Genomic DNA, 26602 nt, shown 5'->3' with positions numbered 1-26602 from the left:
CTAACACATGGAAATAAAACAAAACAAAGGGGGGGGGGGGAAAGGAGACAGTGACAAACAGACTCTTAACTAAAAAACAAACTGAGGGGTTCCACAGTGAGGTGGGGGAATGGGTGAAACAGCTGCTGGGGATTAAAAAGTGCACCTGGGATGAGCACCAGGTGACGCGTGGAAGTGTTGCTCTATATTGTACACCTGAAACTAATATTACAATGTATGTTTACTAAGTGCAATTTAAAGTAAAAGATAACATAAGGTTAAGACACCTACCTACCAGGTTTTCTGTAGTTTTCAATCACTTCATTAGGTTGGAAAAATAACCATAAATTTTTTAAAAAGCATGTATGATGTGGGGGACAGTTTGTGCCCTTACCTCGGTCTCTGGTTCCAGCAGGACTCGGAAAGTGGGTCCCAGCTCATTCTTCTAGAAGGTCCTGAGACAAACATTTTGTGTATTCACGTCCTAATGGAATGCAGCTCCCGTTCTTCTGAATTTCTGTCAGGGTTTCTTCCTGGAAACAAGCCTGAATCTGGAACAAACCATCGACTTCATCTATGAAGTGATGTCGTGGGACCCCACAATCCATGAGTCCTTTAATAAAATACGTCCGGGAAGTGGAGGAATGAAACACGGGAACAGCCCAGAAAATGCAAGGGCCTGTGCTGCTTAGCAACCAGCTTGCCCAGGGAAACCACCCAGCGCCCCCTCCTCAGCACTCAGTACAACAAGGCAGCTTCTCTCTGGCGACTCAGGAGATGCCAAGTTGCTGCAAAGCTCCCCAGGTCTCCCCTGGGGCGGGCGGCAGAACCCGCTGGAAACGCAGCTCTGCTCTCTGTCCTGAGACAGGGGCAGAGGCCCTGAGTCTTCTGGGAGCAACAGCAACCCTTCCTGCTCTGAAGTGCCCTGGGTCAGAAAAGCCGATAGTGCGCCCTCTGCTGGCGATCACTGCCTAGGCAGAGGAACCCCTCCTCCGGGTCTGTGGTGCTTGAGCTCTCTCTGCTGGCTACCGTGGGAATTCCTGCAGTGTTGAAGGCCCTGGTCGCTCAGCTGAGGGACTGAAGGTGCTCTGGGCAACTCAGCCTGTTCTCCACATTGGGAAGGGTCTTAGTGACAGGGCCTGGGACACAAAGAAATCTTTTCCTTCTCCTTTCTTTTGAGTGAAGAATGAAACCGACTTTATTAAGATAATGACACCATTTGTAATGTTTTAAGCAATGTCCACAGAAAAATAGACCGCCAATTTACACATGCTGAGCAAACAATTGTGTTTCCCACCAGACTATTTAGGTTAGATAAAGAATTGACACCTTTGAGAGAGAGATAACCGCTTCCAGCTATGGAATGTATGAGTCCTAGGGATACAAGGGACAGCCAATGGAATAGAGTCAATCCTGTAATAATACTGTTGCATGCTTTCACAGGATAGCTACACTTGTGCTGAAGTACAACATAATTTATAGACATATGGAATGACTAAAATGTATGCCTAAAACTAATACAACAAATGTGTGAAGAATATTTCAATTAAAAGTCGACATCCTTTATGCTATCTTTAATTTCTCTTTTTTTGCCAATGAACTATCATTCTTGGGGCACTTGGGTGGCTTAGTCAGTTAGGCGTCCGACTTCCCCTCAGGTCATGATCTTGCAGTCCATGAGATTGAGCCCTGCGTCAGGTTCTGTCCTGACAGCTCAGAGCCTGGAGCTTGCCCCAGATTCGGTGTCTCCTTCTCTCTCCCCCCTTCCTCCCTCAGGCTGTCTCCAAAAAAGAAAAACAGAAACATTATAAATTTTAAAAATCGCTCCTAATTTAGAATCTGTGAAACTCCATTTATACCAGATTCTCTAATATCACCATCTTGATGTTGAGAGCTTATCTAAATAGTCACTAATAATATCTTTGATGACACATATGTGAGAGGGTCAGAATGCAACTTACAGGGAGCTACGCATCTGTTATGAATTTACTGTATGTATCCTTGGCTAATATTTCCAACGAAATGTGCTTTAGGGATACAGATGTATGAAATAATGTCCATCAGTCATAGAGGTCAAATTCCTATAGGACCATTATGCCTTCAATTACTAATTGTCATCTCTTCAAAATTAAAAGAAAGCTAGGACAAGAAAATGTCTTTGAATTTGATGTAAGAGAAGACTATGGTGTTTTAAAGGGTTCACCTACCATCTGGTATCCTCAGTTTGGCAGTGGACAGGAGGATAGAAACCCACGATCTTGATGCACACCGCTAGTTCCAGAGGGAGAATATGGACCTTCTTGTCAAATACTTTTTATCAATATCAGCAGTTCAACTCTGCCAGGTACAGACTGCTGGACCTGGGGGCAACACAATTCCTGATGCCTGGGTTCAGAACATGAGGAAGACCAGCTGGTAGGGAGTGCCGGGGAAATCCAACAGGGCCTGGGGCAGTGAGGGAGATGGGTCTGGGTCCCCTCCCCACAGGGTAGGCTCTGGTGTTTACCTGCCAATGAGCAGCACACTCTCCCTCAAGACTTCCCTCTCTATGACAGAACATGAGGCTGTGCCCCCACAATTCCAGGAGAAATGAGGGATACCCATCTTTTCAAATGCAATAGCCTCTGCAAAGCTTGGCCCCAGGGATGTTGGAGTCTTGGAGTCACGGAAAACTGATGCCCATGATACCTGCCATTTCTGCCCCAGCACTCAGAGACACTTCATACATCCCCTCTCCCCTGGCCCATCTCACCCCATCCACATTCCTGAACCAGGTCTCTACTTTCTTCTTGTACTTCCTCTTTGTCTCTGTTTCTCTCTAACCACATCTCTATTTCTTCCTTTCACTCTCCAGGACTTGCCCAGTTCCCCTATCACTTATTCAGTGTCTCTCTCCCTGCCTGCCTCTTTCTCCACCTCTCCCCAGGCTTCAGTATATCTTCTATGTGCATGCAGCCCTGTCAAGGAGCACAGGACACTCCTGTCTCTCCCTCTCTCATGTCTTGTTTTGTCCCAGGCCCCGATCACAATGGAGGAGAATCCCCTGTACAGCAGCTGGTCATGTTGACATTTGCTAGAGCAAAGCTGGCAGCATGTGGATAGCCAGACATTTACCCTTGGTGGCCCAGCCATGACCCAAAAGCCCCTGGAGGGCTGGCTGCTTCCCTAAGCTGGGAGGAAAAAGGGGCTTACAGGGTTCAGTGTCCCTGGGGCAAAGTGGATTGGCTTGGCCGATGTAGAAGGAGCCATATACTTACACACAACTCTCCTGGGTGGTGTCCAAGGAACCTATCTCAGACCATGGAGCTCTGCCCTCCCCATCCCTCAATAAGGCAACAGGGGAAGTTTTGTGAGACATCATGTGACTCACCACAAAAGCTGCACCATTTACCCCCTTGGAGGCCACCTGGATTGGTGCTATTGGGGGCACCTGGTAAGGTGCACAAGGGCACAAGAGCTGAGTTAATGCAAGGCCTCCTTACTGGTCTCCTGAATCCATTCCTCACCATCGGAAGAGACCCTTTGCTGGAGACAGATACCTGCCCTCCTCATCAGCACAAACCCCATCAACTAGCATGCACGCCGTGTGCTCATGAGTATCTATCTACAGATATAACAACCACCACCAGATCTCCCTAAAGGATGTATCCAACTCCTCAGATGGAACCATAGGTCCCTTCCAGGCATTACAACCCCAAAGAATGATCTGTCTTCTTCCACCAATCCTGTACATACTATGTGTTGGCTAACTGTGTATACAGGAACCCCAAAGTGTACGCTTGATGGGGAATGAGTGTTGATTTTCCTGGAAGCAGACGCTGACACAGAAACACAACTGTGACAAGTGTATTAGGGGACATTAGGAAGGACAAAGTGGAGTGGACAGGGTGGGCAGGGAAAGCATTCAGACCAAGGGGCAGATTAGACACCATCTCTAAATATATAATAACCATAGCTGGTTTGTAATGGTTCAGTGTCCTCTCCAAATTTCAAACGGATTGTCCTCTACGTCAAAGTGATTTTGACTTATTGCAAAGGGATCTTCTGTTCTCCTCTATGCATTTTGTCTTCTACAATACATCTGTGGCCTTGGATGAGCACATATTTGTGTGGCTGCATTTGTGTGTCTACCTCAGATCTTAGATGTAGATGCCTGAATATACACATTCTCATACTTATCTTTTCCTTCTTTGTAAAGTAGGACCTGAATTTTAATAGAAAAAATACAGGGGTCTTTGTTGTATCTTTTGAAACAGAAATTACCAATCTCCCAACCTCAGGCATTATACCCTTAGTTTCATGAAACTGAATGAACATCTGTTGATGACCTTCTGTGTGCAGATACATTCATTTCCACCCTGAGAAGGGTGAATGCCCACTCATCCCATACATTTTACAAATTCCTTATGTGCTTAACCACCTCTTCATCGCACTGACCTCAGAGACCAACATTGTTCCGGCTTCTCAGATTACAATGCTGAGGCTCTGAGATGGCCCCACTGAGAGCTGGCATTAGGGCTGAGACAGCAGGATCACAGGCAGTGCCTCTGGAAATTGTGAGGGAAGTTTCAGAGATGCAAACCTTAATGCAGGGTCATGACAGGAGGTTCAGGGGTGCGGTGACAAGATTCCAGCAGGGGCGTTTCCTGGTCAACCCTGAATTCCTGCTAAGAGTCTGATTCAGGCTGAAGGCCAAGGAAGCCACACAGCTAATCTACAACCCTTCATCACATTTAGTCTCACAGAGGCACACAAACTTAGGCAGACAAGCATCCCATAAGAACCAAGTTAAATTACAATTCTCCAGGGCATTCTTTCACAAGGATCCAGAACCTTCAGGAGAACCTCCAAGGGAAACAACAGTCTTTATTTAGATAATGAACTAGGTGCACTTTGGCCACAATGGCATTTCAGAGAGGATACCTGCATGAACTATCCTTGAACCCATACAGCAGCTCTGGGTGGATGTTACTCTGCGCTCACTCTCCCTGCCCAGGTTGTGGGCCCTGCCACAAATGGACTCCAATTCCATCTCACTGAGTCCAACACCCTCCCCTATGCACCATCTCAGCTCTCCCTTCTCACGCACAGTCTCCAATTCATTCCCATGAGATTCATGTCTCCGTCTCTTGTACTTGAGGACCCATTATTGGAGCTGCCATTATTGTAGACCAGAAGCTCCATGTAATTTAACGCATGTGACTCTCTCCCCATTAGGACAGTTGAAGCCCCTGATAGAAAGGGTTTGCCTCATCTCTCACAGAGCCAGGGATATGGACTGTGTACTGGGCACATCTGCAGAACTGATATTCCTGCTTTTCTATTAAAAGACTCTTTCCTTCTCCACAAAGGATATATGCAGCCCAGCTCAGTAATGGAAATGACACAACCCAACATATGTATGTCCTGAGAAACTTGAGGAATCTTAACAGTGTCCTCATCCAGCAGCACCCTTGCATTACAAAGCATGTGAGGCCATCTCTATGTCTTCTCAAAGACTCAACAACACAAAAGCTGAACGTGCTGAACGTGTCAACTCATACAGCTCAGTTCATCTCACAAATAGTCGAGGTGGAGGTGGTGGGTCCTGTCCCTGAGAACATCAAGGAGCTGGAGGTAGCCCATAGAGCCCATGAACAGTGATAAAGGGTATATGTGGGGGATGGACCTGGGAAAGAAGGAGGTCCTCTTGCACCCATAGGGACCTACAGAAGTGACAGGTGTGTTGGTATGACAGACAGAAGCAGAACGCCCACAGGAGCTGAAACACAATGAAGCAGGTGTCAGCATCTTGCCCCTTGTTCATTCATGGGTTCTAGTAGAACAGATCATCAGTGTCAGAAAACTCTACCCTTCCATGAGGTCCCACCTATAGCCTGAAAGTACCAGAGGCCACAAGGAAAAACGACTGTCACCACACGTCACTGCCCATGTTTAAAAATGCAGAAAGCCAAGGAGTCCTGTTCTAGAAGATTGATGGCAGTAATGCCAGTCTAATAAAGGAACGTATTCCAGAGAGGCAGGCATCTGTGTCCAGGATCCCTCTGGTGTCCTCTTCCACCAGATCTGCAGACTTTTTCTTTGCACATTGAGAACAGACAGAACATGAAGGAATGAAAGAAATGACCAGAACCACACAGAGATCCAGGGCCACCCCAAGGTCAAAGCTCTACCTGCCATCCCATGCCTGTCCTCACTCTGCTTCCTTCCCTGACAAAGACATCTTCTGTGCAAGGCCACAGGGACCTCTGAGGAGATGGGGATTCCTGGAGTCCTGCATGGGGTCTGGAAATGTGTTTTCTGAGGGAAACACATTACCTGTGCATATTCATTGGTCTCAAGTATGTTTATCTTAATTCACAGGTAATTCAGCTTTTAAATACAATATGAGTTGCAGAGCTATTTTGTGCCATTGTAAAAGGGAGGTAGAAATTCTACATAAAAGAATGAACAGAAACATGTCTCAATTTCAGGGGCAAAACTCCCATAAGGTATCATGAGACAAAGTACCAATTACAACTGCTCCCGGTACACAAGAGAACCTACTCATATAAACACAACTGAAGAACTCTGTGAGATACTGGCCCTGCAGGTAATCACTGATTCTCTCCCTTCACGACTGCAGTTCCACGTACATTTTTTATTACACATGCCACTTCTGAAAATTCAGAGTATTTCCACCTAGGGGACAACTGGAGAAATTCTCTATCGTACATTTACCAACACAGAAGGACCAGTAATGAATTCTGAATTTTTTCTAAGAACCCTCAGCACTGCACAAAGCACACAATATAATGTTGGAAAGATTTTTTATCAATTCCAGTCATGAGGCTCATAGCAGACATTCTGAACAAATTCATGGCCTACACTGAAATAGGAAAAAATGAAAATAATCAGGATAATCCCGTGTAAAGAAGGTGCAGAAGGAGTCAGACGCTCCAGAAGACTTGAGGGTGCAGTGAAGTATCATCCTCCTCAAGTTATTTCCACTAACACTAAGTGAGAGCCACGTGGTCCTCAGCCTCCATGTACTTGTGGCGTCCAGAGGCACTAGCTAACATGATGATGTTACATTGGAGAAGCCTGGAGGCTTGTGAGCACATAAATCAAACAGTAAAGACACCAGAGGACAAAGAAAACCAGACAAGGCCAGATAAAAGTTTCCAGAAAGCATTGCAACTGAAACGGGCAACAGAATTTACCTTGTCTTTCTCTGCATCCTTGGTAGAGACAAAACTGATATTTCCCATGGGAGCTGCATCACGTCTTAGGTCTCATAAAGGATGGAGGTGGATGGAGGTTGATTCTGACTTGCATAAACTGTGTGGAAGAAAAACAAACCATTCGCAACATGTTTCATTATATTCAACTCATTCACACTCTCAGGTCCCTTACCAGGGACAGAGCGTTTTTCATGTGCCTCGGGTGACCCTTGAGGACAAGAGGGAGATCTGATCCTGTCTCTTGAGGAAGGTTTACAGGGCCCTGGTTCAGGTGTTTTTGTAACTAATCAAGCAGCTGTGAACAGCTCAGGTGTCAACTTGCTAGAAAGTATGTTAGGGGTGTGTTTCATCCCTCAGAGAGCCCAGCACATGGTCTCTGTACAAGCTACATACTAGGGAGTGTTATGTCTGTCAGCATGTATAAGGCCTCTTTCCTTCTCAGAGACACGTGTTGCCCAGCTCACTAGGTGGAAATGACTGCCCATTTCATGCATTTCGTGAGAAATTGAAGCACATTACACTGTCCTCACTCAGGCTGACCTGAAAGCCCTGTGGTGCCATCACTGCCTCTTCTCCAAACACATAACAAGTAAAAGACAAAACGTGTTTTTTTTAATTTTTTTTCAACGTTTTTTATTTATTTTTGGGACAGAGAGAGACAGAGCATGAACGGGGGAGGGGCAGAGAGAGAGGGAGACACAGAATCAGAAACAGGCTCCAGGCTCCGAGCCATCAGCCCAGAGCCCGACGCGGGGCTCGAACTCACGGACCGCGAGATCGTGACCTGGCTGAAGTCGGACGCTTAACCGACTGCGCCACCCAGGCGCCCCAAAACGTGTTTTATAAGTCAACTCATACTGATCATATCATCTTTCCACATGGTGGAGGAGGAAGGTGAGGTCCCAGAGGACCCCAGTTTGGAGAAGATGGGGGTGGTCCAAAGCCCATGGGTGGTGATAAATGTCAGCCCACGGGGTATGACATGGAGGGCACTTCTGGGAAAGGAGGAAATATCCTGGAAACCACGTGGACCTGCAGGACAGAAATTAAACTTTTGAGATGTGTTAGGGTAAAAGGTGAAAAATCCAACACCAACACCAACACTAACATACCTAAACCCCAATGAAGCCGAATGGCACCTGTCTTCTTCCTCTCACCTGGTTTCAATAGGGCAGCATCAGTGCTTCTAAACTCCACCCTTCCCACTGCGTCCCACCTAGAATTTCTAAGAGTTGGAGGAGACAAAGCAGTGCGTTGCTGGCAGCATGGTACTAGCTGTGTCTGCAAATGTAGTGAAGGAAGAAGCTAGTCTTAAAGGATCAGAGGGATAATTCCAGACTACTAAAGAAAGTCTGTTCCACACACACAGGCTTCTATGTCCAGGACTACTCTCCACCCAACCTTTCACCACCTCAACAGCTCCGTGTTGGCATAGTAAGAGCTGAAACGATGAGGAAGAATTTTGTTTCCGTATTATTCATTTACATCTTTAATCCATTTCAAGTTAATTCTTGGAGTGGTATAACATAAGGTGCTAAGCTTTATTCTTATACACGTGAATATCCAATTTCCCCAGCCCCAGTTATTCAGGAGACTACCCTTCTCCACTGTGTATTCTTGACTCCCTTGTCAAATACTAGTTGACTGTTCATGCAAGGGTTTAGTTTGGGCTTTCAATTTCCGTTCCATTGTCTTGTGTGTGTGCTTATGCCAGTGACATACCTGATTTCTTTGTGTTAGAATGCAGCTTGAAATCAAGAAGTGTGGTGCCTCCTATTTTGTCCTTTCTTGCATTGGCTACTTGGGGTCTTTTTGTGGTTCCAAATACATTTTAGGATATGTTTTTCTAATTGCATAAAAATTGCATTGGAGTCTTGATAAAAATTGCACTGAATCTCTAGATGGCTTTGGGTAGTATGGACATCGTATCTATATTAATTCCTCCGAAAGATGGACGTGGGATGGCTTTTCACTGACTTGTGTGTTCTCCTGTTTCTTTCATCCAGATTGAATTTCTTCCATTTCTGTACACGGGTGTTACAGTTTTTTGTAGAGAGATCTTTCACTTCCTTGGCTAAATTTATTCCTATACAGTTTATTGTTTTTGATGCTATTGTAAATGGATTGTTTTCTTTTCTTCTTAGATAATTTGGTTAGTGTATAGGAAAGCTACAGAATTTGATATGGTGACTTTCTAGTTTGGAACTTTAATGCATTTCTTGATTAGACATTAACAAGTTCTTTTACACTGAACTTTATTTCATTCTTTTACCTTATTAAAAAAAGTCATGTTATTTGGGAATAGCTGATACAGTATGTTACATTAATTTCAGATGAACAACATAGTGATTGGACAAGTGTATACATTCTGATACGCTAACACAGGTGTAGCTACAATCTGTCACCATGCATCACTATTCCAGTACCATTCTCAATGTTCCCTATGCTATATCTTCTATCTGTAATTTATTATTCCATAACCAGAAGCCTGAATCACCCAATCCCCTTCATATATCTAGGGCATCCTTGTCTTGTTCCTGATCTTAGAGGAAAATCTTTCACAATTTCACTATTGAGTATGATGTTAGATATGTGCTTCACATACATGGCCTTTCTTATGTTGAGATATGTTCCCTCTACAGGGAATTTTTAAAGACTTTTTTAGCACAAATAAATACTAAATTTTCTCAGAACTTTTTTTCTGTGTCTATCGATATCATCACAGGAGCTTTCTTTTTAATTTTTAAAATGTATGGGGCGCCTGGGTGGCTCAGTTGGTTGAGCGTCCAACTTTGATTCACGTCATGATCTCACAGTCTATGGGTTCGAACCCCGCATCAGGCTCTGTGCTGACAGCTCAGAGCCTGAAGCCTGCTTCGGATTCTGTGTCTCACTCTCTCTCTGTCCTTCCCCTGATCATGCCCAATCTCTCTCTCTCTCTCTCTCTCTCTCTCTCTCTCTCTCTCTCTCTCTCTCTGTCAAAAATAAACATTAAGAAAAAATTTAAAAATATATTTATTTTAGTTTAAATTGATTTATGTATTTCTTTAGTATTTATTTTTTCAAGTTTTTATTTAAATTCCAGTTGGTTAACAAACAGTGTAATGTTTGTTTCAGATATACAATGTAGTCATCCATCACTTACATACAACACCCAGTGTTCCTCACTACTAACGCCCTCCTTAGCCGATCACCCATTTAACCCATCCCCCTGCCCACCTCCCTTCTAGTAATCCTCCGTTTGCTATTTATAGTTAAGAGTCTGGTTTCTGGTTGGTTTTTCTTTCATTCAATTATGTGAGGGGTCATATTTATTGATTTGCATTTCTGAAACATCCTTCCTTTACAGGGAAAAAAAAATCTACATCACGGTCAATGATCCTTTTCATGTGATCCTGAATTTGGTTTGCCTGTATGTCACTGGGAATTATTCATCTATATTCATCACAGGAATACTGGCCTATAGTTTTCTGTTCAGGTAGTATCCTTTTCTGGCTTCCTACCAGGGTAATTCCAGTCTCATGAAATGAGTTTATGGTGTTCATTCCTTTTGAATCAGTGAGAGGACTGCTGTTATTTCTTCTACAAATGTTTGGTCACATTCACCAGTGAATCTACCTGGTCCTGGGCTTTTCTTCCCTGAGAGAATTTCGATTACTGATTCAATTTACTTACTTTGGTTATCTTCTTGTATTGATGCAGTCTTCCTTTAATGGGTCTGTGCAAACCTTCTATTTCTTCCTGATACAGTCTTGGTATATTGTGTGTTTCTAAGAACCTGTCCATTTCTTCTAGGTAGACAGTTTGCTGGCATCTAATTTAGCCATGGTCGCCTCTTTGTCTCCTTTATGTTTCTTTGGTATCAGGTGTAATGTCTACACTTTTATTTATAATTATTTTGAGTTGGGTCCTCTCTCTGTCTTAGCATAGTCGGTGTATAATCTTGAAAATTTTGTTTCACTCTTCAGAAAACCCACTTTTGGTCTTCTTCATATTTTCTATTGATTTCATGGTCTCAGTTTCATTCGTTTCCACTCTCATATGGATTAATTTCTCCCTTTTGAGAACATTGGACATTGGTAGATTGTTGTTTTTTTCTAGTTCTTTTAAGTTAAAGGTAGATTGTTCATTTGAGTCCCAAATCTATCCTCCACGCATGCAAATCCAGTGACTCATCAGAGACACTTCATAGGTCTCTCCTGTCCTATTTCTCATTCTCAGAACTCTGAGAAATGGAACCAGAAAATTTATTTGAAGATACAATAGATGAAAACTTCCTTAATGCGGGGAATGAAACAGACCCAGAAGCAGGAGGCACAAAGAACCCCCAAAATATTCAACAGAAGCAGATCCACATCAAGTCATAGTAATTAAAACGCAAAATGTCGTGATAAAGAAAAAAATTTAACAGCAGGAAAACAAAAGATGACAATTACCTACAAGAGAAACCCCATACGGTTATCACTGGATGTTTTTCAGAAGAAACTTTGAAACCGTAAGTGAGCAGCACGGTATGGTAAAGGTGCTGAATGGATAACATCTGCAGCCAAAGAGAGTCTATCCACAACACTATCATTCAGATGGAAGGAGAGATCAAGAGGTTCCGGAATAAATACTCAGCGAGTTCACAACCAACAAACCACCCCTGCAAGAAATGTTAAAGGGGACTCTTTAAGTGGAAAAGAAACACCTAAAGTGACAATATTAAAGTGCAAAACGCAAAAGCAATAAAAATGAGTATATCTGTAAAACATCAGCCAAAGTATTCACGATATGAAAGGTTTTGAAATATGACACTACATATCTACAACACGGGGAGGAGAGGAGTAAAGAACTGGTTCAAACTTAAACAACTATCAACTTAATATAGACTTCTATATGCACAAGTGGTTAGGTACAATCCTAATAATAACCACAAATCAAACACCACCAATACATATGTAGACTATAAAGACAAGCAATTTCAACTGTGGTACTAAAGAAACCCAGCAAACCATAAAAAAGAGAAAGAGAAGAAAGGATCAAAAAGATTCAGAAACAACCATCATCAAGTAATAAAAGGACAAGTACATGTCTATCAATTACTTTGAAAGGAAACAGAATAAATGCTCAAATCAAAGGCACTGGGTGACAGATAGGGGCACCTGGATGGCTCAATCACTTGAGATTTTGACTCTTGATTTTGGCTCAGGCTATGATGCCAGGATCATTGGATTGAGCCCCAATTGGGCTCTGCACTGAGCATGGAACTTGCTTAAGATACATCCTCACTCTCATTGTCTCTCTTTCTCTCTATCTTCCCCCATTCCCCCCACCCTGCCCTCCCATCCCCGTGCTCTCTCTCCTCATAATAAAAGGCACTGGGTGAGAGAATGAATGAAATATAGGACCTATCTAACCTCTACCTACAAGAGAGTAATTATAGAACTAAAGTAACAAAAGAAAACAGCAGTAGCCATACCTATATCAGACAAATAGATTTAAAAATAAAACTCTAACAAGAGAAAAAGAAGGACACTATAATGATAAAAGGTATAATCCAACGAAAGATACAACAATTGTGAACCTATATGTGCTCAACCTGAGACATCCAATACACAAAACAGTCAAAACCTAAAGTAAAGAATTGATACTCATACAATCATAGTAGGGCACTTAAAAACCGCAAAGACATCAAGGGAGATATCATTCCTTCAGAATATATACATTTGTATATTTTCTAATAACACCATGCACATGGGTACCAGAATCAGTGAAGAAATACTCGACATGGAACGTGGAATATCACCATGTCATTTCCAAAGCGCGACTGCACCTGCACGAGATGATTTCTAAAGCCTACCCTAAAGGTGGCACATACATTTGTCTAGCCTTGGAACGCAGAGAATAATCCTGACGGGCACACACCCTTGTGTACTCCACTCAGGCCTTTGGGGAGACACCTACTCTGATCTGGGGTAAATGCCTGGAGCCTCCAGGGACCTAACCCTAAACATAATGGTAAACCTAACCAGAATCCTCACCCTACACCTAACCCTATATATCACACTAACTCTACAACAGATCTACATCGGAGCATGTGTCCTCATATCAGCCTTCCATGGAATTCAAAACACTGATGTCACTTTGACCCTGGCAACTTCTGAAGACCGAACCATAAACCTATGACACCACGTGCCTGGGGTTGAGAAGCGGTGCAGGGTCACCCTGCATGGAACCTGGAACCTCACCATGTCGTTTTCCAGGCACGGCTGCACCTGCCTGAGAGGATTCCTGAGGTCTACCCGACCAGGGGCCCATAGAGCTGTGTGGCCTTGAAAGCCAAACTCTGATCCTGAATGGCACCCTCCCTTGTGCCCTCACCTCAGCCCTCCGGGAAGACCACTGCACTGCTGTGGGTTCAGCGCTTGGAGCCTCCTGGGACCTAACCCTAACCCTGACCTACCCATAACTGGAACCCTCCACCGAACGCTAAGCTGCCTCTAACCCTAACCCTACACTTGGGCAGCACCTTCTCATGGGCCCTCACTTCAGCCCTCGAGGGAGATCACGAGACTGTAGTCGCTTTTGCCCTGGCGACGTCCCTGGACTGAACCCTAACCCTAGCTAAGGCTCTCTCCCCATGGGGATCCAATACCAAAGTCTGAAAACACCACGCGCCTGGGGTGCAAAATCGAGGCAGGGACACTCGGCATGAAACCTGGAAGCTCACCATGGGGTTTCCCAGGCCCGACTGCAGCTGCCCGAGAGGATATCTGAAGCCTCCCCAACCAGAGGCCCATAGAGTTGTGTGGCCTTGGAAGCCAACATCTGATCCTGACCGGCACCCTCCCTTGTGCCCTCAAACCAGTCCTCAGGGAGAACACTACACGACTGTGGGTTCAGCTCATGAGGCCTCCTGGGACCTAACCGAAACCCTGACCCTACCCCTAACCTGAACCCTCCACTGAAAACTAAGCCGGCCTCGAACCCTAACCCTACCCTTGAGCTGCACCGTCGCATGGGCCCTCACTTCAGCCCTTGAGGTAGATCACGAGATTGGAGTCGCTTCGGCCCTGGCACGTCGGATGTCCCTGGACCGAACCCTAACCCTAGCTAAGGCTCTCTCCCCATGGGCACCCAATACCAAAGTCTGACAACACCACGCGCTTGGGGTGCAGAATCAGGGCAGGATCACTTGGCATGGAACCTGGAAGCTCACCATGTCGTTTCCCAAGCCCTACTGCAGGTGACACAGAGGATGCCTAAGGCCTCCCTGACCAGGGGCTCATAGATTTGTGTGACCTTGGAAGCCAAAGACTGATCCTGACCGGCACCCTCCCTTGTGCCCTCTACTCAGTCTTTTGGGGAGACTACTGTACTGCTGTGGGTTCAGCGCCTGGAGCCGCCTGGGACCTAACCCGAATGCTGACCCTACCCCTAACCGGAACCCCCCACCGAAACCTAAGCTGACTCGAACCCTAACCCTACACTTGAGCCACACCATCATATGGGCCCTACCTTCATCACTCGAGGGAGACCACGAGACTGGAGTCGCTTCGGCCCTGGCGACTTCCCTGGACCAAATCCTAAACCTACCTAAGGCTCTCTCCCCATGGGGACTTAATACCAAAGTCTGACAACACCATGTGCCAGGGGTGCAGAATCGGGGCAGGGTCACATGGCATGGAACCTAGAAGCTCACCATGTCGTTTCCCAGGCCGGGCTGCAGCACCCAGATGATTCCTGAGTCTTCCCCGACCAGGGCCCATTGACTTCTGTGGCCTAGGAGGCCAAAGACTGATCCTGCCCAACACCCTCCCTTGTGCCCTCAACTCAGCCCTTCAGGGAGACCAATTCACTGCTGTGGGTTCAGCGCCTGGAGCCTCCTGGGACCTAACCCTAACCCTACCCCTACCCCTATCCGGAACCTCCACTGTAACCTAAGCTGGCCTCAAAACCTAACCCTACACTTGAGCTGCACCGTCGCATGGGCCCTACTTAGCCCTGGAGGGAGATCACGACACTGGAGTCGCTTCGGCTTGGCGACGTCCCCAGACCGAACCCTAACTGTAGCTAAGTCTATCTCCCCATGGGATCCCAATACCAAAGTCTGACAACAAGACGCGCCTGGGGTCCAGAAGCGGTGCAGGGTCACTCTGCATGGAACCTGGAAGCTCACCTTGTCGAATCCCAGGCCCAGCTGCAGCTGCCCAGGAGGATGCCTGTGGCCTCCCCGACCAGGGGCCCATAGAGTTGTGTGGCCTTGGAAGCCAACGTCTGATCCTGACTGGCACCCTCCCTTGTGCCCTCTACTCAGTCTTTCGGGGAGACCACTGCACTGCTGTGGGTTCAGCGCCTGGAGACTCCTGGGACCTAACCCTAACACTAACCCTACCCCTAACCGCAACCCTCCACCGAAACCTAAGCCGGACTCGAACGCTAACCCTACACTTGAGTCGCACCATCACATGGGCCCTCACTTCAGTCCTCGAGGGAGATCTCGAGACTGGAGTCGCTTCGGCCCTGGCGACGACCCTGGACAGAACCCTAACCCTAGCTAAGGCTCTCTCCCCATGGGGACCCAATACCAAAGTGTCAACACCACGAGCCAGGGTGCAGAATCGGGGTAGAGACACTTAGGATGGAACCTGGAAGCTCACCATGTGGTTTCCCAGGTCTGGCTAGGGCTGCCTGAGACGATTACTGAGGGCTCTCCAATGAGGGGCCCATAGAGGTTTGTGGCCTTGGAAGCCAAAGACTGATCCTGACCAGCAACCTCCCTTGTGCCCTCACCTCAGCGCTTCAAGGAGACCACTGTACTGCTATGGGTTCAGCGCCTGCATCCTCCTGGGACCTAACCTTAAACCTAACCCTACCCCTAACTGGAACCCTCCACCGAAACCTAACCCAGCCTCGAATCCTAACCCTACACTTGAGCCGCACCATCGTTGGGCCCTCGCTTCATCCCTCGAGGGAGATCACGAGACTGGAGTCGCTTCGGCCCTGGCGACGTCTCTGGTCCCAACCCTAACCCTAGCTAAGGCTCTCTCCCCATGGGGACCCAATACCAAAATCTATAACACCACGCACCTGGGGTGCAGAACTGGTGCAGGATCACTCGGCATGGAACCTGGAAGCTCACCATGTCATTTCCCAGGCCAGGATGCAACTGCCCGAGAGGATTCCTGAGGCCTCCCTGATCAGGGGCCCATAGCGGTTTGTGGCCTTGGAAGCAGATTACTAATCCTGACCGGCAACCACCCTTGTGCGCTCAACTGAGCCCTTCGGGGAGACCACTGCACTGCTTTGTGTTCAGCGCCTGGAGCCTCCTGGGACCGAAACCTAACCCTGAACCTACCCCTAACTGGAACACTCCACCAAAACCTAAGCTGCCTCGAACCCAAACCTACACTTGACCTGAGCTGTTGCATGGGCCCTCACTTCAGCCCTCGAGGGAGATCACAAGACCGGAGTCGCTTCTGCCCTGGCAACGTTCCTGCACCAATCCCTAACCCTAGCTAAGGCTGTCTCCCAATGGGGACCCAATACCAAAGTCTGACAACATGACGTGCCTGGGGTCGAGAAGCGGTGCAGAGTCACTCAGCATGGAACCTGGAAGCTCACCATGTGGTTTCCCAGGCCTGGCTGCAGCTACCTAAAAGGATTCCTGAGGCCTCCCTGACCAGGGGCCCATAGAGCTGTGTGCACTTGGAAGCCAAAGACTGATGCTGAACGGCACCCTCCCTTGTGCCCTCAACTCAGCTCTTCAGGGAGACCACTGCACTGCTGTGGGTTCAGCGCATGGAGACTCCTGGGAACTTAACCCTAACCCTACCCCTAACCCAAACCCTCCACCTAAACCTAAGCCGGCCTCGAACCCTAACCCTACACTTGAACCGAACCATCGCATGGGCCCTCACTTCAGCCCTCGAGGGAGATCTCAAGACTGGAGTGGCTTCCGCCCTGGTGATGTCCCTGGACTGAACACTAACCCTAGCTAAAGCTCTCTCCCATGAGAACCCAATACCAAACTCGGACACACCACGTGCCAGGGGTCCAGATGAGATGCAGGGTCACTCAGCATGGAACCTGGAGGCTGACCATGTCGTTTCCCAGGCCCGGCTACAGCTGCCCAAGAGGATTCCTGAGTCCTCCTCGACCAAGGGCCCATAGAGTTGTGTGGCCTTGGAAGCCAAAGACTGATCCTCATCGGCACCCTCCCTTGTGTCTTCAACTGAACCCTTCGGGGAGACCACTGCACTGCTGTGGGTTCAGCACGTGGAGCCTCCTGGGACCTAACCCTAACCCTAACCCTACTCCTAACTGGAAGCCTCCACCAAAACCTAAGCCAGCCTCGAACCCTAACTCTACACTTGAAGCGCACCGTCGCATGAGCCCTCCCTTCAGCCCTCGAGGGAGATCACGAGACTGGAGTCGCTTCAGCCCTGGCGACGTCCCCGGACTGAACCCTAACCCTAGCTAAGTCTCTCTCCGCATGGGGACCCAATACCAAAGTCTGACAACACCACACACCTGGGGTGCAGAAGCGGTACAGGGTCACTCAGCATGGAACCCGGAAGCTCACCATGTCCTTTCCCAGGCCCAGCCACAGCTGCGCCAGAGAATTCCTGAGGCCTACCCGACCAGTGTTCCATAGAGTTTTGTGGCCTTGGAAGCCAAAGACCTATCCTGACTGGCACCCTCCCTTGTTCCCTCGACTGAGCCCTTCAGGGAGACCACTGCACTGCTGTGGGTTCAGCGCCTCGAGCCTCCTGGGACCTAACCCTACCCCTAACCAGGACCCTCAACCGAAACCTAAGCCTATCTCCAACCCTAACCCTACACTTGACCCTCACCATCACATGGCCCTCACTTCAGCCCTCTAGGGAGATCATGAGACTGGAGTCGCTTCAGCCCTGGTGACATCCAGGGATCGAACCCTAACCCTAGCTAAGGCTCTCTCCCCATGTGGACCCAATACCAAAGTCTGACAACACCACATGCCTGGGGTCCAGAAGCTGTTCAGGCTCCCTTGGCATGAAACCTGGAAGCACAATCAAGGCCATAGAGACATCTTTCTTGGACATGGTGTTATTCACACTGTACAATGACCTACTGGACATTTCTACAGTTCACGAGGGAACTCCTGCCACCTGCCTCAAAGACACCAGTTGAGAAGAATGCAAAATACACTGACGAAAAGAAAGTGATGTGAATTGCCCACCTTCAGAATATTGTCTCCTCGAAAAGGAATGCAGGGAAAGGTTGGGAAGGGAAAAGAGTGAAAGGAAGGAAAACTGAGTTCACAGGATGCAGTAATGCTGGCACCCCTGATCTCCTGCTAGACATAAACTCCCATCTTATTTGCAGCAGGATACCATCACAGTACACCTGAATTCTCCTCCCAATATTTCCTACCCAATGTCTAGAGTTTAACAACAAAATATATACATATGGCAGTCATGTCGCTACGATGGGACTGAAATGTAAAGGACAATGAAAATAAACCCTGAGATTTCCACAAAGTGAAGGAAGGTGCAGATCACAGAAATCAAGGCAGAAGGGAGAAACACAACTTTTAATGATTACTACAATAAAAGTATTGTTGGTGTTAAATGTCCTCAAAGAAAGAAAATTATCCCCACTGCCTGACACATTTGTTCTTACAACAGTGTTTGTAACAATTAATTCCTGAAAGTCTTACTCTCCTGTGAGCTTCTGTCTTTGTCCACACATTCCAACACAAACGTCTACATTTTTCTGCAGTGTGTCCCACTTGGCATCCTTTGACCCTTTCCCACACTTAAGTGCATCACAGTTGTCCCCCAGTTCCCTTTTGCTGTCTGTCAAGCATAAAACAGTGTACCTGAGGGGCGCCTTGGTGGCTCAATCGGTTGAGCGTCCGACTTCCGCTCAGGTCATGATCTCATGGCTCATGAGTTCGAACCCTGCATCGGGCTCAGTGCTGACAGCTCAGAGCCTGGAGCCTGTATCTCCCTCTCTCTCTGCCCCTAACCCACTTGCATTCTGTCTCTCTCTCAAAAATAAATAAACATTAAAAATTAACAAAAAAAACCCAACAGTGTACTTGAGTGTGTGCACCTGTTACCACGAGTGTGGCCATGAAGGGGGAGAGGAGAAAGGACAGGATTCCCAAGGCAGGAAGCCACTTTTTACCTTCCCAGACCAAACTCATTCTATCAAGTGCAGTTTTGTTCCCTCCAAGCAACACCTCTTCCAGGTTACATTTATGAGACGTCAAGACTCCCTGCATTAAACCCTTGATGCATGCACCAGTATCTCCTGACTTTAAGACAGATTTGAGAAAGGTGGAGTGACTATAGAAGAACATGAATGTACTTACCACTACTAAAATGTACACTTAAATATTTATGATGGGAAACTTTCTAATGCATGTATTTTACCAGTTAAAGAAGAGAAACTCAAAAAGAACGTAATGATGTTCATTTCTGATTTATATAACATTTGATAGTAATTTTTTTTTTTACCTGATTCTTGTGGATCTTAACTTGAGCATTTTCTTTCTGCACAGCCTGTTTCTTCAGACTTCGATTTCACTTCCTGTTCTTCACACTTCAATTTCACTTCGCTGGTATGAACTTCGTAAAGGGAGAGGTGAACCTGAACAAAACATTCTTTCTAGTGACTTCTTCCCAAGAAGAAGATCACTCAGTAGATAACATATAAATCAAATATTCTAAGACATGAGAGATTTGTTTTTCTTCAAAGCTAAAGTGTACAATGGAAATCCTGCAGGAAATAGAGGGAATTTACTTCTGAAACTTCTGAAGTGTTTACTAAAATAGCACCTTTCAAGTTCTTTGTAGATTTTTCCTTTCCCCGATTTGCAAGTAGGATAGAAACCAAACGTGTACAAAGAAGCACTGTCAATAGAACATACCCCACAGTTAGCCCCTGTATGATTAAAAACAGTCGATCCAGTTTGGGCCAAAGAGAAAAGACAGACACATAAAGAAATGAAGGATGAAGAGAACAGCGGAAGATGTAAATGTTTCACAGCAACTATCTTGGTTTCCAGTCAATGGAACTGTGACTGGATGACAATGAAAAAGCGAAGAAAGTGTAAAATATTTCAAGCCAAACAGCTCCAATGAATGACTTTTCTTTATGGAAGAGAAATATTGTCACCAGATTCTCTCAAAATTCTCTGCTCTGCATTAAGAGGAACAGAACCATTCGACATGGCAAGAAACCTCTAGTGCTCTCTCCCAGCAGCACTAAATGATATAAAAATTAAGCCAGGGTTATGAAAACAAATGCTGCCTAACTCCTAAATAAAAGAGGTACTATAGTGTTACTGCTTGAAACAGTAGTGAGCAGCATGGAGGGTTGAGGGGCTCAATTCACCCAATGACCAAAAGGGCGCAAACGTCAAATTATGATCACTCGGGAAGTCCCAATTCTTGACATTCTGATTTCTCTCAGATTGCAATGAAGCGTGTGCACTTGGAATGATGTTATTAAAAAATTCATTAGTGCACTCAAGTGTCTCACTGTTATTCTTCAACAAAACACATAGTCATCAGGAATACTTACTCATTACTTTTACTTCCATTTTTAAAGGACAAAGAAGGTATTTTAATATTTTTTATTTATTTTTTGAAAGAGAGATTGAGCAGGGGAAGGGCAAAGAGAGACAGAGGGAGAGAATCCCAAGCAGGCCCCCACCATCAGCACGAAGCCCGATGCAGGACTCAAACTCACAAAACATGAGAACATGACCTGAGCTGAAACCAAGAGTTGGATGTTTAACCAACTGAGCCACCCAGGTGCCCCAGGACAAAGAAGGGATTTTTATCTTACATCTATGTGCTTTGTAAGAGGGAAGCTTATTTTGCCACATGGTTTCTTGAGCACATTTCTTCACTCCATTGATCTACACAAATATGTAATAAAGGATTCAGAATTCAAAAATATTAACTACGTTGACATAAAAACTTATCTTTGGTGGGTAAGTCATTACAGAAATAAAGAATGTGGTATTTTACATGTGTGATGATTGCATTGAATTTAGCCTGGTAGACAATGGAATGAAATGGGACATCAGGATGAAAGAGGAGATGGCAAAATCAGTGAACCAGAAGTGAACACAATTCCAGGTGAAATCATGAAAATGAAAAAAGGGGGGAGGATGGTTATACCTTCTATTCACAAATGGACATTTTTTTCTGCACGTTTTGCATTTTCCTTCATGTAGTACTTAATCTTCTCAGATATTTGATCTAAATTAACCAAAAAGATAAAAGAGCAATCTCTCAGGATTAGTACCAAAACAGGAAAATCAAACCACCCATTGTGTCAACAGCAAAGGCATATGATCTGGCACTGTGGTCACATATAACATTTTGGCATTACTGTGGTCCCTGAAGAAAGCAAGTTTTAGTTAGTGGCACTTTATTTTTCCTTCTCTCATTCTTTCCTTCTTCCTCTCTCTCTCCCTCTCTCTGTTTCTCTCTATATATCTCTCCTCTTTCTTTTTCTTTTAGAGAGAAAGAACACATGAGCAGGTGAAAGGTATGGAGAGAGAGAATCTTAAGCGTATTCCAAGCTCAGTGCGGAGTCCGAGGCATGGTTCGATCCCATGACCCTGCGATCATTTCCTGAGCCAAAATCAAAAGTCAGATACACAACCGACTGAGCCACCCAGGTGTTCCCTAATATCCCATCATTAAGCAACATTCTTCTTAGAATATATGAACAGCTCAAATTGCTCTGACATCACCAGAGGAGAAATGGAGATAAATCAAGCATCCTACATACTTATATTCTGTCCTTCATGATCAAATAAACAAGTCAGTGCAATTACTTTTAAAAAAAAAAAGTCAAAAAGAAAAAATAACCTGCCTAATTTCTTCCACGTTTTTCCCCCACTTTCACCCAACCTTTAAAAATAATGAAAGGGGCACCTGGGTGACTCAGTCAGTTGAGATCCAACTTTAGCACAGGTCATCATCTTACCGCTCATGAGTTCGAGCCCCATATCAGGCTCGCTGCAGTCAACACAGAGCCTGTTTCAGATCTTCTGTTCTCCTCTCCCTCTGCCCCCTCCTCACTTGCACTCTCACTCTCTCTCAAAATTAAATAAATCCTTTAAATAGATATATAGATAAATAAATAAATAACAATAACAATAAAAATAACAATAATAAGAGAGCGGGCGCCTGAACGCCTAATCAGTTAATTTTGGCTCAGGTCATGATCTCACAGTTGGTGAGATTGAGCCCCATGTGAGGCTCTGTACTGAAAGCATGGAGGCTGCTTGGGATTCTCTCTCTCTCCCTCTCTCTCTGCCCCTCAACCACTCATGCACACACTCTCTCTCTCTCAAAATAAGTAAATAAACATTTAAACAAATACTGAGAGACAAAGTATTCTAAATGTCACTTTTTGGCCCTCAGAGGCCTCCAATATCTTTCTGCTGCTCCACAGGGTCCCATCCATGAGAACCAGGGCGGGATGCTCACTCAGGTGGATATGGCCTTGGAATCAAACACACTTGGGTAAAATGTCAACTTTACTACTTAGTAGCTAGAACCCTGGATAACTCCCCAAATCACAAGATGGTGAAAGCCCAAGATGCAAAGGTTACCACCTGCATCACTGGTAAACACCATGCAGGAAACACTCACCTTACAGGTGGATAGCACATGGACAGCACCTAGAACAGGGCCCAGCACTCCAGAATCTTCAGGCATTGAATTCTATTATTTGGCCCCAAACTGCAAACTTACCTGCTATTTGTACAATGGGAGAGCTCTGATGCCCTGAGGTTGCCATTCTCTATACCAGCAGTGCTATATTCCCCATAGCAACGCCAGCATGTGAGGACCCACTATGTGCCAAATCCCTTAATCAGCACAGTCCGTGAAGCCTATACACAATCCATTAGCCCCATTTTGCATCTTGTTCACTTCCACTCACTCTCCACTGGCATTAGAGGCTCTCTCCACCCAGGACTTGTAACACATGTTTTAAACCTCTCTAGTGACACACACGTGGCCTGGCAATATCTGACTTCTTCTCTAAGCCTTGAGCTTCTTGACAGGCTCAGATAGTGCCTTAATCTGTGTATTTCCCCCAGTAGGCAGGTCAAGCCAATATACTCCTGCCACTGGATTCTTAAACATTTCTGACCAGAGGTAAACTCATCTGCTTCTCTCTAATTGTCCGATTTTTTCCTCTACTTGGTCACCTGTCTCAGTTGGTGGCTACTCAATCTGTGTTGTCACTTAGGACGCAAACAAGAAGGCTAAGGGGCTAACTAGTTAAGGGGCTAACTATACCTGATAAGTCAATGTCTTTACTTCTAGCGGAATTAGAAACCACAGTGAACAGCTGTATTAAGAAAAGATTACAGAGCACCTGGGTGGCTCAGTCGGTTGAGCATCCAACCCTTGATTTTGGCTCAGGTCATGATCTCATGGTTTGTGACATCGAGCCCACGTCAGGATTTTGAATCTTTTAAAAAGAGATTTAAAAAGAATAGATTACAAGGAAAATAGAAGCCTGAAATCTTACCTTCATATATTCGACTCTTTACCTAGAAGAGGGATAAAGAAAATTAAATTTGATGTAGAAACGATATTTTTTATAAAAGTATAGTTCGTGACAAAAAAGTCAAAATCATAATCGAATGTGGTATTATAATAAAGGTGTGGTTCAGCAAAATAAATTATTTTTTAAGTGTTGCAATTCTAGTATAGTTAATATACAGTGTTATGTTCAATTCGGGTACACATATTGGGATTCAACAATGCTGTACATTACTCAGGGCTTATCATGGTAAGTGTACTCTTTAATCCTCATCACCTATTTCTCCCATCCCACCCACTCTTCTCCCCTCTGGTAACCATCACTTTGTTCTCTAAAGTTAGGAATCTCTTTCTTGGTTCATCTCTCTCTTTTTCCCCCCTTTGCTCATTTGTTCTGTTTCTTAAATTCCACATATGAGTGAAATCATATGGTATTTACCTTTAACTTAGCATTATATCCTCTATATCAATCCATGTTGTTGCACATGGCAAGATTTCCTTCCTTTTTATGGCTGAGTAATATTCTAGTGTGTGTGTATGTGTGTTAATGGATATATCACCTCTTCTTCATCCACTTATCTATGGATGGACACTTGGGCTGCTGCCACAATTTGGCTATCATAAATAACGCTGCAGTAAACATAGGGGTGTGTCATAAACTCTAAGTCTAAAGTTCTCTTTTGGCCAGCAAAAGAGCGGATGCAGGATTCAAACGAGAGATGGCTAATGTCCAGGAAAAAGACAAGAGCGCTGAATAAGGGTCCTTGCCCCATATTTATTCAGATCAGAAGGCTTGCAAACGTGATGGGTGTGTACAAAGAGTCAAAGAAACTAGGAACATTAACTTGTGGATATGACAGGGAAAGGGGGATTTTGAAGATATACAGTGTTTGGGGTTTGGGTCAATATAAAACAAAATCCAGGCACCGGGCAGATGGGTAGATGTCTGTTAACAGCAGACAGGAGGCGCCGTGCCTATTTATCTTTGCCAGCCTAGGGGATGAGACAGATAGGGGGAATAACCTCAGGGTTAATAAGCCATCTTTTCTTTTGTTAACCATCTCCATTCTGGGCTGCTTTGCCTGCAGCGCAGTGGTCTGAAATCCAATTCACCAATTTGCCTCCCCTGGCCCTATTCTCCTATAAAAGCAGCTTTCTGCTATGGTACTAAATTTGAGGTGGTTTCACCCTGAATATCTAAACTTGTTATTCCTGTGAATTGGGCACCTTTGCACCATTTCTATTTCAGGACTTTGCCTCTCTCTATTTTGGGGGGCTCGGCACCCCCTCCCTATTGTGGGCTGTCTTTGCACCCCCTTATTCTTGGAATGCCAATCTGGTTTACCCAAACTTGGGTGCGAGCATTATATTGACTTTGTATTTCTTTGTGACTTGTTAACCCATTGGTGTAAGCCCAGGGGATTCCTAAGCTTATCCGCCACAGGGATGCATATATCTTTTATAAGTAGTTTTTTTTGTATTCTTTGGGCAGATACCCAGTAGTGCAGTTACTGCATCACAAATTAATTCTATTTTCAATTATCTGAGGAAATTCCATACTGTTTTTCAAAATGGCAATAGCAATTTGCATTCCCAGCAAAAGTGCATGAGGGTTCCTTTTTCTCCACATTCTCTCCAACACTAGTTTTTTTTCCTGTCTTATTGATTTTAGCCATTCTGACAGGTATAATGTGATATCATGTGGTAGTTTTGATTTGCCTTTCCCTGACCACGAATGATCTTGAACATCTTTTCATGTATCTGTTGGCCATCTGAATGTCTCCTTCGTGGAAATGTCTGTTTGTGACTGGCCCATTTGTAAATTGTACTATTTGTTTTCGGGCTGTTGAGTTGTTTGAGTTGTATAATTTCTTCGTATATTTTGGGTACTAACCCTTTATCAGCTATGTCATTTGCAAATAACTTCTCCCATTTAGTAAGTTGCTTTTCAGTTTTGTTGATTGTTTCCATCGCTGAGCAGGAGCGATTTATTTTGATATAGCCCCAATAGTTTAATTTTGTTTTTATTTCCTCTGTCTCAGGAAACACTCTAGAAAAATGTAGCCAAGGCCTAGCATACTAAAATCTTAGAAGTAGAATAAGCTATAGAAAGAATTTCCTTTCTACTTGCTGATATTTCAACAACCATTTCTAAGGAAGAGAATTAAAGTAGATATCTTATTTTTGACCAAAAGCTATGTTTCTATTCTATTAAACAGATACCAAACTACAAATCTTCAATAATGGAAATGGAAGACTTATTTTAATTTAATAACCAATGCACCATTTACTTCCAATTATTTTTTGTCAAGTCCAATAGCCACAATAAACTCCAGAACCACAAATTGTTTCAGAGTATCAGACAAAACAAAAGTAAAGGCAAAATCTTTGGACTACAAGATGCCTCTGACCCACGAGAAACACGGGAGAAATGTTTCCTTCATTTGGCTATTTCCTGAACTGACAAACAATTCTATCAAATCAGGTCCTATGACTTTTCCCACATCACCAACAACAAAGGTTTTCAAATCAGAAAGGAAGGGGGAGATGGCTAGAGAAAACACACAAGCAACAACAGAAATGAAAACAAACGTTTCCAGAAAGTGCAGAAAGTGTTTCTTGAACAGAGTCATTCCCTGAAGACATTATAAAATTATAGCAGGTACTTGAGATGTCACAGCAAGATCTGAACAAAGTAAATAAAATCATAGGAAGTAGGTTCTCAGACCACAAATGACTCAAACTAGACATCAAGAACAAAAAGTTCTTAGTTGGAGAATGACAAAAAAACATGAGATTAAACAACAAGTTTCTCAAAAAGACATGGATTAGAGTGGAGTTGGG

General features: G+C 44.9%; 1 long non-coding RNA gene across 2 annotated transcripts; it reads right to left on the bottom strand.

Moving 5' to 3' along the window:
* Window positions 1-373: 373 nt before the first annotated feature.
* Window positions 374-24220, bottom strand: LOC106976513 (uncharacterized). 2 transcript variants are annotated; one of them, XR_008291373.1, is made up of 4 exons: window positions 21368-24220; window positions 19694-19826; window positions 7182-7299; window positions 374-530 (listed from the first exon to the last, which is right to left on the bottom strand). It is a non-coding gene; the product is annotated as an uncharacterized LOC106976513 (long non-coding RNA). The 2 variants fall into 2 exon arrangements; XR_008291372.1 differs by having other exon boundaries at window positions 374-7299.
* Between the last annotated feature and the right edge of the window lie 2382 nt (window positions 24221-26602).

The sequence above is a fragment of the Acinonyx jubatus genome, chromosome D4 (assembly GCF_027475565.1).
Source record: "Acinonyx jubatus isolate Ajub_Pintada_27869175 chromosome D4, VMU_Ajub_asm_v1.0, whole genome shotgun sequence".
NCBI lineage: Eukaryota > Metazoa > Chordata > Mammalia > Carnivora > Felidae > Acinonyx > Acinonyx jubatus.
The sequence above is the reverse complement of the archived record's forward strand: the minus strand, read 5'-3'. Positions and strand labels throughout refer to the sequence as shown.